The following is an 11,443-nucleotide window of genomic DNA, read 5'->3' on the forward strand; positions in this document are numbered from 1 at the left end:
AGCTGCCAGGACCTGTGGTCCATAAGGTTTAGCTGCTTGGTGTCCATCTCCTGGGAGATTTAGTCGGAATTTGGTGTAGCAGGGCAAAATTTTTTTCAGTTCTATAATCCTACTCCAAATATCTAGCATTAAAAAGCAAGAAGTCCCCTTTCCATACTTAGATGATCAACGTAGGTTAAGGGATTGGCACTTAATAAAAATGCTTAATTGAGACCTTACTCTAACTTTTCCAGGGCTTGATGATTATTATTACAACATTGTAAAGGGCATGCTCTTTGGGGGAGGTTGGGTTTTGACCCCACCTGGTAGTGCATGGGGGCTACTCCTAGCGGTGCTGAGTGTCCATGCCGTGCTGGGAAATGAGCCCAGGGCTCCTTTTTGAGTTGATTCAAACAGGTGGTAAAATAGGTCTTTTGTAAAAATCAAGTGTTATCAAAACTTTCATAGGGAACCATGTACTGGTGGCAGAAGAATTCACTGCATTTGAAGCCGGTCACCTCTAGAACTGTTAAGTATTTAAAATTTTCATTCTCACTGGAGAGAGTACAACTGATAGGGCGCTTGCCCTGCACATGAACCACTGGGTTTGATTCCTGGCATCCCATGTGATCCCCAAGCACTGCCATGATTGAGCCCTGAGCCACTGCCAGCTGTGCAACCAAAGCCAAAACAGAAATTGGGGTGCTGGAGAGATAGTACAGCTATCTGTAGTATCTGAGTGCTTGCCTTGTATATGGCTGACCCAGGTTCAATTCCCGGCACCACCTTATATATATGGTTGCTCAAGCTGTAGAAATAGTGATTCCTGAGCACCACCAGACATGGCCCCAACCCCCCTTCTGCCAAATATTTTATTCTCATTAGCAACACACACACCACTTAAAAATTCAGATCAATAAAATTTCTTAGGTCAACAGAGGTTTTTATTCTCTTAACATAGGTTAACTGAATTCAGCTACATTTTTGTGGACCTATGCCAGATTTTCATCAACGATTACAAGATAGAAATGGAATGAGACGTTAGAGCTATGAGAATTAAGTTACTCTACGTTGAAATTGGGAGATGGAAAAAGAGACAGTGGGAGTTGTGTGTTTAGTTATGTGGAACCAGGGCTGAGGGGAGAAGGAAACTTCAGAAAGAGAAAAGTCTGTTTAAATTTCTCTACTTTGGGGGGAAAAGAATCCTCCTTTAGCCTCAGGGTGTATGTATGTCCTTGGGAAAGTACACTTGACACCTTTAAACAAAAACTTCTTTGTCAGATGCGGCTAATACAAGTATTTATCTCACTTGGCATTATAATAACAGATTAAAGTCATACTACAGGACCTGGGTTAGCATTCGTTACCTATAGCAGATGTCAGCTTGAAGGAGTTTGAAGGAAGGTGACTTGAAAGTTGTGCTAGCAGATAGGTACCCTTTGGGTAAAATGAGAAGGCATGTGGAGGTGGAATCAAATTCCTAAAGCTTCAGGAAGACTTGAAGAACAAATTGGGAGAAAAAAAATAGATGTTTCATGTAAGATTTTATTTGGAAGACTGCTTGGCGAAGTAACATTCTAAGAGGGAAGGTTTGGAAACAAAACAGTGCTGATGGATAGAACTGGCATTTGGAAAAAGATGAACAGTTACAGATTGCCTAGTGTGGGAAACGTACTGTGTGGTTCTATGATCTACAGATTCAGAACACCTGAGAACTTGTTAGAAATGCTGGACCTACTGAATCAGCATCTGCATTTTTATAACATTCCCTAGTGGTTCTCTGTATAATAAAATTTAAGAAGGACTGCTTCAGGCTTGGGACAAATGGAGGATTTTAATTGTTTAAAATGTAAAAGCATGAAGAAATGTGACTTCAAAACACTGGAACATCTGTTTTAATGTCTGGAATTCAAGTGACTACAAGTTGAAATATTTTTTTAGACTCTGTCTCATTATGAGGTGTGGACCTACCAGCTATCAGAAACACTACTAATGCTCAACTCATTCTCATGAATGCTCTTTATGCTAAACAGATGCTAAGGAATTATTCTGGCTTCCCAAGTTTTATTTATTTTCTGAGGGAGCCACATCCTGCATTGCTTAGGGCTTACTTCCTACTTTGTGTCCAAGGGTCATTCCTGGCAGTGCTCAGATAACTGAACTATAGGTAGAGGTAGGGATTCTATGTGGGTTGGCCTCGTGCAGGGCAAGCGCCCTACCTACTGTACTTTCTGCAGCCACCCAGGTTTGAAATCTTTTAAGTATTCTAAGATTTAAGTGAATTATGATTCCCCATTTATCACAGAAAGGTTGTATTAGGGTTTGCTGTGTAACAAATTATGCCCAAATTAAGCAGTTTAGCAAAAATCTCTGTAGACCTGGAATCCAAGTTTTAGCCAGGTGTTTAGTTCAGGATCTCTTATGAAATTGTGCCAGTTTGCTGACTAGAGTGTAGTCAAGTCATCTGAGGCTGAAGGATCTAGTTCCAAGTTTGTTCACACAACTGTTTGCCTCAGTTCCTCAACACATGAACGTCTCCTCAGCGTGCTTGTGGCTTGGCTGCTGGCTTCCAGAACAGGTGAAGAAAAAACAAAAATGGGACAGCAAAACAGAAATTACAGTCTTTTGCAACCTAGCATTGGAAATGACAGGTGATCATTTTGGACGTGTGCTGTAGGTGACAGGGATTGTACAGGATGAAGGGTGTGAATGGCAGCAGGTGTAGGTGGGGGAGGGGCTGTCTCAGTGCCTGCCTCCTGCTATGGAGGGACAGCTCTTTCCTTTGAGCAATGAGACCCATCAACAGCTCCAGCTAGAAACCTCGTTCCCCATGGAGAGGAGGAAACTAAAACAATGGCATTTAAGTTCTTATACCCATATTTAAATTCCTTCACGGGCTCCTAGTTCAAAACCCAAGTTTAAAGTCTAATAATAAGATGGCAGGAAAAGTGAGTATGGGGGGACACCAAAGCAGAGAATGCTTATTCAGTGGAGACTATTTGGGGGAATGAAAACTACAAACAGCAGTTCTGACAATTCTTTAATCAATAATTGTGTCAAGGGAGCCTGAGTGATAGTACAGCAGGTAGGGAATTTGCCTTACACACAACTGACCTGGGTTCAACCTCTGCTTCCCATACAGTCCCCCAAGCAGCGCCAGGAGTAATTCCTGAGCATTGCTGGGTGTGACCCCCTTCCCCAAAAAATAATTGTGTCAAGAAGTAGAAGAATATTTTACTTGAACATAGACAACCCAAATCTTTTAAACACACCAGAAATGATAATGTTAATCTTTCCACATCACCATTTTGATTTTTTTTTTTTCTGGGCCCAATGGTGCTCAGAAGCTATTCCCACATTGGTGCTCCGAGATCACTTCTGGAGGTGCTCTGAAGACCATGCAGTGCGGGGATGAGAACCCAGACCTCCTGCATGCAAAGCCTGCTCTCAGCCCGTTGAGCTCTTTCCAGTTCAGAGTTTGGCCTTTTTGATGAGGAGAGAGCAGTTATGAACAATGACTATAACCAAATGCTAGAAAAACTTTTACAACTCCTCTATTAACAGCCCTGCTGACAGTAAAATAAGCTTCCTCATCATTTTGCTACCCTTTGTCATTGAAACAAGATGACTTCCTCCAGGAGATTCCATAGATCGGGATTTTGTTGATGAGCTCTATCCATCTTTATAACCTCCCACGCTGAACCATGAAATGATGGACCTAATCCCACAGTTGCACTATTTTTCATAAACTATTAATAACAAAAATCTCAATTAGTCCTGCAGGCAGATCAGGCACACAGGGTTTCAGAGGGTCTGGCTGGACCCAAAAATTCATCTTCAGAAGTTCTCCCTGAATTTACTGCCTACTTATGTGAACCTGGGATACTGCCTCACCGCAGGAGGCTTGTAACTGGTTGTCCCAGGAGGCTAGGAGCTCCCTTCAGGTCAGGCATCCTTTCTTGCCCTGTTTTCCTCATGCCCAACTCTGGACCAGCCATTCCAGGGGTGATGGGAGGAACAGGTTCAGTTGTCTAGAAGAACTAATGTCCATCTGTGAGGAATTTTGGCTAAGAAAGATAATTGACTTCAATCTTACATGAAAAGTATTGAATTTTTCTTCCTCATTACAAAGGTATCTAGAGGGAAAAGGTACCAATTATTCTAGAGATTGTAGCAAGCAAAATCAACTACACAATCTTTTTCTAATTATTACAACAAAGTAACATATGAAGAATTCTCATTTTTCCATTGGAAAAATAAAGTTATGCTAATCAGGAAGAATGACATTTGTTCTACTTTAGATCAAAGGCCCCGCCAATACCCCAGAGGGCCAGTTGTGCTCTTGTTAAGACAAAAAGTCTTGGTAAAAGTACGAGGGTGTTTGTTTCTTCTATTTTGTGGACAGCTTCCTTATTGTTGATTCCAACAAATCTCTCAATCGTTAGCAAGTTTTGAGCAAAATGTCAGCCAGAATCTTTTTCTCTGACTATAGAACTATAGAGATTTTAATATGAGGAGCAGGGTCAGGGAGATGACTCAACGCACTGGAGTCCACAGTCTGTATGCCAGATCCCTGGGTGTGATCCTGAACCATGCTAGCTGTGCCATGCCCCCAAACAAAGACAACTCTTAAGCGCTGATCTGACAAGTATTGGATACATGTCATGGTCACGGTGTTCATGGTCACGGTCACGGTCCTCCGGTTGTTCATCGATTTGCTCGAGCGGGCCCAGTAACGTCTCCATTGGAGACTTTGTTGTTACTGTGTTTTCTTCATTTCTTCATTTTACTCTTCCTTTTTATATTCATTGGAAAATGAATGTTGGTGACAGTGTGGTTATTTTCAAGCCCTGTTTTATATTTTTGGGTTTATTTTTCTTTTTAAATTAATTTTTACAAAGCTGTTCGTGATTGGATTTCATACATACAGTATTCCAACACCTATGCCTCCACTAGTGTACATTTTCCAGAACCAGTGTCCCCAGATTCCTCCCCCCACCACCCCCACCCCCTGCCTGCCTCTATAGCTGGCGCTTTTCTTCTCTTTCTCTCTCTCTCTCTCTCTCTCCCCCCCCCCTCTTTCTCTCTCTCTCTCTCTCCCCCCTTTGGGACACTGTGGTTTGCAATATTGATTCTGAAAGGTTATCCAGAATATTCCTTACCTACTTTTAACCCTCAACTCTTGTCCAACATGACCATTCCCAGCTATTATTGTTTTAGCGGTCTCTTCTCTATCTTAAATACCCATAGCGCCCACCCACCCACCACTTGTGGTTAGTTCCACCATTGACCAGTCTTCTTAACCCCTGTTTTCCCTGGTCATATTCTTCTAATATATATATATATATATGCATATATATATTATATACCACTGGGTCGCAGCAATAGCATAGCAGGTAGGGCATTTGTCTTGCATGTGGCCGACCCGGGTTCGATTCCTCCGCCCCTCTCAGAGAGCCCAGCAAGCTACCCATGGTTTATTTTATATGCCAAAAGCAGTGACAAGTCTCACAATGGAGACGTTATTGGTGCCCACTCGAGCAAATCGATGAACGATGGGAGGACAGTGGCAGTGACAGTGACAGTGATTATATACCACAAATGAATGCAGTCATTCTATATTCAAACCCTGTTTTAAGCAGAGAAGTGAGTGCCCAAGGTCACACAGTCATGAAGGGTTAGAGCTGGGGTTGAAACTCAGGCCCTCCAGGCTGCATGGCGGCAGAGGACCTGGGCTGTCCCTCCCTGGGTTCCCACCAGCTCAGAAGACTGGCTGTCATGACCACAATTTGTCTCCGGGCGCCATTTTAGCATACCAACAGCCCTGGCCCAGAGACACAGCAGTGAGTCCTGGAAGACACCACAGTGCTGGAGACCTCTCCAGACCCCAAATAGAGTCAATATCACCGCCCCACCTCAGATGGAGCAGGTGCAGTCTCCCTGCCTATTTTAGATGGAATCCCGGTGACCAAGAGATTCTGCAAGCAAGGCCCAGATATCTGGGTTCAGGATTAAATCTCTAGGCCATATGGCAGCAGAAGACCTGGATTGTCCCTCCCCCGGTCCCCGCCAAGCCAGAAGACTGGCTGTCACGCCCACAATTTGCCTCCGAATGCCATCTTAGTGCACCAGCAGCCCTGGCCCAGAGACTTCCAGTTGAATCCCAAAATGGATTAGTGACATACAAATATGTCTCTGGAACCCAACCATTTACAATCTAGAAAGTTACATTTACAATCACGGTCACGCAAGTCCTCATGATATTCAAAATGAACAATGGAAAATAAATTATCTGGCGTCTGCCCCTGGCAGATAGGCTTGAACAGTGATGGAAAAATTTGAGCAAAAAATAATGCCCAAAATTAGAGAGAGAGAGTATTGGGGAGATTGTCTGCCATAGAGGAAGGTGAGGACTGGGATGTGGGGGGAGGGGAAACTGGGGACATCGGTGGTGGATGGTGAGAAGTGTGCACTGCTGGAGGGATGGGTGTTCCATCATTGTACAGCTGAATCTCAAACACGAAAGTTTTGTAACTATCTCATGGTGATACAATAAAATGAAAAAGTAATGTGGAGTTCATGCCCAATTCAATCAGCTTAATCAATGGCTGAACAAATAGCAGTATTCCTACATTATATTAAAAAAAAAAATAAAAGAAACCCAGGCCATCTGGTTGTTCAATCACCACTTGATACTCTCCCTCAAAGTAACCACTCAATGCATGTTTACTAAATAATTGAATGATGACAAATATGTGCCACATAAATTTCTTGTAGACAAATGTAAACAGAGGATGGAGATATTTCCAGAGTTCTATAAATATTTCTTCCAGTGGATACTTTGACCAACATTATCACCATTTAAAAACAATTTAAGGAAATTTCTTCTGTCAGCCTTCATGGCTCCACACTTTTCCTTTTGTCGTGTGTGTGTGTGTGTGTGTGTACATATGCATGAGTGTTGGATTTTTGCTGTATTTTTGCCTTTCCAACAAGGCTCAAAGACCATTGTCTTTCCCAGCAATGCTCATCTTGGCCTGCTTTGGCCTTCAGTGCTTGGGCCAGACAGTGTGATGCTGTTTGAGCCTAGCAGTGCTCAGGGACTCCCAAAGCCATGCATGATTGTGCTGGGGAGGCCATGTGATGCTGGAGATGAGCCCCTGGACCTCACACGTGTCCTAGTCCTTTGAGCCATCTTCCTGGTCCTGTGATCTCTTTTGCTCCTATCCTTGTAGTCATCCTTTTCCTTTTTCTTCCTGTTCTCCCCTGCCATGTGGGCGAGTGATAGCTTATTTTCCCCAGAAAACCTAGCTCTCTCAGGAAGGTGAATAGAATGTTGTTTATTTTGGTAAAATTTCACCTGTCTCAGAAACACCTGGCAGATTGGTTAAAATGGTTCACTCCTACTTCTGGTTTAGTGGATCTGTAACTAGACCCGAGAAATGTGAATTTATTTTCTTCTCCTTTTCTTTTCTTCTTTTTTTATTTTTATTTTTTGTAGCGTGGGGGCACACCTGTTGTTGCTTAGGGCTTACTCCTGGCTCTCAGCTCAGGGATCACTGTGGTGGGACTGTGTCCACAGTGTGAGCTGTGGTCGTGCATTGCCACTTATGGAGAGAATACGGCTACTCTGAAAAGTCCATTTGGTGAGATATTTAAGCTACTTTCTATTGTATTATTTCTAGAAAATGTGATTATTTTTATTTTTTTTATATTGATCCATTTTTGCCTTAAAATTTTTTAATCAAGGTCTCACGTTACAACAATCTTTGTGGTAGGCATACAATGTACCAGAACTGCCACAGTGCCAACATCTTTCCACCCCTGTCCCAAGGCGCTTCTCTTCCACTGCCTGCCCTGACGACCCACTCCTCATTCACATGGGTTCAGCAGATTTAATTTTGTTGGTAGACTCTCAGGGTTTGTTTTCATTGTTCATTCTCTTACTATGTTTTCTTATGTCCCACACATTAATGAGATCATCTGGGACTTGTAATTCGTGTTGCTTCTTCAGATTCACTTTAACCTAACAGACCCTCCAAGCTGCAAGAATTTATCTTTTGGAGAACAGAGAAAGAGTACAGGGGTTAAGCGCTAGTTTTGCAAGCAGTCAACCTGGTTTCTGTCCCCAGATCCTGGGCCCTGCTTAGAGTTATCCGTAAGTATGGAACTAGAGTAAACTCTCTATAGCACAAAATGGTGATCCAGTTCTATCCCCTCAAGAAAGTTTGAATATTTTCTTAGAGAAATATTCTATTGTATGCCATGGTTTCTTTCTTTTGGGTGGAGGCACTTCCTGCCCCTGCTCCAGGTGGTGCTCGGAAGCCCTTGGGATGTGGAGCACAGACCCCAGGCCTCCAGCATGGAAAGCATGTGTTCCAGCCTTGGAGATCTCTCCAGTCCCGTATCCCACACTTTCGTTACCTGCTTATCTTGATTAAAGATGTTGGATACTTCAATTATTTCCAGATCTTGGATCTTGTAAATAGCTACAATAAACATATGTGTGCAAAAGTCTTTTTCTGAATGAAGGTTTTTGCATCAGTTTAGTAATTTCTCACTTCCTTAGAACTCAGACTGAGACAAAGGATGCCATTTGCCAAGCGCCTCAAAATCTGTTTGGAGTTTGAACCTTCAGCAGTGTGGTGTTTTGTCCTTGGCAGATTACTGAGATTTACAGAGTGTGGGACCCCAGGTCAGTTTCATACAGACTCACCGGCCTTAAGCAAGTGAGCATTCACAAACTGGGAAAAGACAGTATTGGGATAGTACAGAGTCTGGAAATCGAGTCTCTTGCTCCAAAAGTCCTGAGAAGATATATCTAGGCGATATATCCATATTGATATATCAATATGTGGTTGGAGGGAACAGATTTAAGAAACTGGAAATAAAACTGCCAGGAGATTTGGCTAACATCCTCTTCTGAAGGTAACCACACTTCTGGTTGACCGCAACCTCCAGTTTAAAACTTAGAGAGTTAAATTAAACCAAGAAAATGAAATTAAACCAAGAGAGCACAGCAAAGGCTCTCTTCCTGTTTCCTCCCCCATGGAGTGGTTTCTTTCAGAGTAATACACCTGGTGTCATTTCTTTGTCTCACTAACTTTTGCCACAGGAAGGATAAGTGACCTATATTACTGAAACTGATAAGAACTGGATCTTCTCTTTCTCCTGTTACTACCTCACAAGCTGACATTTGGTTCTGTCTTCAAGTTCTGGAATTCACACATACGAGCCTGTGGGGATGGAGTGGGGTCTGCAGAGGTCCCATGCTCTCTGTGACTCAGACAAGTTAGCCATTTCTCAGATTCAGAGCTGGGATGCCAGCTTGCCTGCAGAGGAAAGCCCTGCTGACTTTTATCAGCTTTATCAGTAGCAAAGGCGATGTTTGACCTCCAGCTGCCTTATTGTCTCTGGATTTTCAGCGGGTTCAGAACAAAAACAGGGAGAGAAGTTTCATTTATTGAGACCTCCCGAACTCTAGACAAGAGCTAAACAGGTTTTAAGCCCTTATTGCACATTAAAAATCTCTCAAGATAAGCTATGAGGTAGAAACTATTCTTATCTTTATTTTAGAGAGGAAATGGGAGTTTTGAGGAACTAAGTAATATGTCCATCCAGAATTAAGGAAGATGCCCCCTGAGCTGGTATATTTCAGGACTCAAATGTATGGTTATCTGACCTACTAGTCTCCTTCTTCAAACTCCTATTTGAGGACAGAAAGGCACTTTTGTTTTATTTTGTTTCGGTCATACCCAGCTGTGCTTAGGGCTTACTCCTGGCTCTGTGCTCAGGGATCATTCCTGGTGGGATTTGGGAACAAACCTGGGTCAGCCACATACAAGGCAAGTACCTTACTCACTGTACACTGTTCCTACTCCAGAAAGTCCACAAAAATCATTTAGGGTTTTAGGTAAAAAAATTCCATATATATACATATATAAAAACTTTTTAATATAAATTTTTATTTCATTTTAGAGGTTGTATATATATATATGATACACACATATATTAACACTAATAATACAAAGTATTATTTGCGGCCACGCGACACATCATAAGATACTAAATACCCATCTTCCTTAATTGTCATACCATATTTGATAGGGTTCAAATATGGTAACACCTACAAGGGTGATTAGAGGTCGCCCCAAAAGCCTCTATCCTCTCGGAAAGACTGGCAAGCTACCGAGAGTATTCCGCCCGCACGGAAGTGCCTGGCAAGCTATCCATTGTGTATTCGATATGCCAAAACCAGTAACTACAACTAGTCTCATTCACCTGACCCTGAAGGCTTCACCGACATGGCAGCACTGAGAAGGATGAGAAAGGAGAGGCCGACAAAATCTCAAGGCCGAACTAGGCTGCCACAACGAAGGAAGACAAAAATGATCGTCTGTACTTTCAATGCACGTACGCTAGCATCAGATGCATCCATCGAGGACCTGATGGTACAAGCGCGAATGATCAAGTACGACATCATTGGTCTGACCGAGACAAGAAGGCACGAATCTCACCATGCCGTTTTCGACACTGGAGAAGAATTGTTCCTCGGAACATGCGATAAAAGAGGTGTCGGAGGCGTCGGTGTCCTTGTCAACACAAACTTGGCCATGAGATTGATTCATTTGAATGCCTAACAACCCAAATCGGACGTTTACATTTGAATAGATGTGGCTCACTGTCGGCAGTTTCTATCTTCGTTGTCTACACACCAACATCTCATTATGATGAAAGAGAAATCAAGAAGTTCTACATGGAGCTGGAGAAGTTCTATAAAGAAGACCACACCTTCTACAAGATCATTGTGGGTGATTTTAATGCCAAGATAGGACCGAGAAGATCAGCTGAAGAACTTCACATCGGGACCCATGGCCTAGAATGGAACGAACAGGGTGAGAGTCTGTCTGAGTTCATCATGTCGACCAGGACCATCCATGGTAACTCACAGTTCCAGAAGGCAGAATCTAAACGTTGGACATGGGAGTTTCCCGGTGGACGATTCCATAATGAAATAGACCACATCATATTCAATCGACGGTTTTGCCTGACTGATGTCGCTGTTTTCCCAAAATTTCGAACGGGATCGGACCACCGTCTCCTTCGTGCAAAATTCTACTTCACAGAGTGGGGAGAAAGGGCTGCAAAGTTCAAAAAGAGAACTCCCAGAATGACCACCAACTGGGAACTCTTTAGCACTATTGCGGCAACATGGGAAGATGCCATTGTTGACAACATTGACGAGGAATACGATCGACTGGTTCAGCACCTCCATGAATGTGTGAGGAACGCCATGAAACAGATAGCCACAAAAAAATGCCTGTCTTCGAAATCTCTTGAGCTAATTCACCAGCGTGGTTTGGTGCATGCCTCAGGCAACCGCAAGCTAACATCCGAGCTCGCAAAGCAGTGCAGAGATGCGATCAAAGAAGACCTCAAAGAGAGAAGAGCAGAAGTACTGGTA

Source organism: Sorex fumeus, unplaced genomic scaffold, assembly GCF_029834395.1.
Source record: "Sorex fumeus unplaced genomic scaffold, SorFum_2.1 ptg000081l, whole genome shotgun sequence".
In the NCBI taxonomy this organism is placed as follows: domain Eukaryota; kingdom Metazoa; phylum Chordata; class Mammalia; order Eulipotyphla; family Soricidae; genus Sorex; species Sorex fumeus.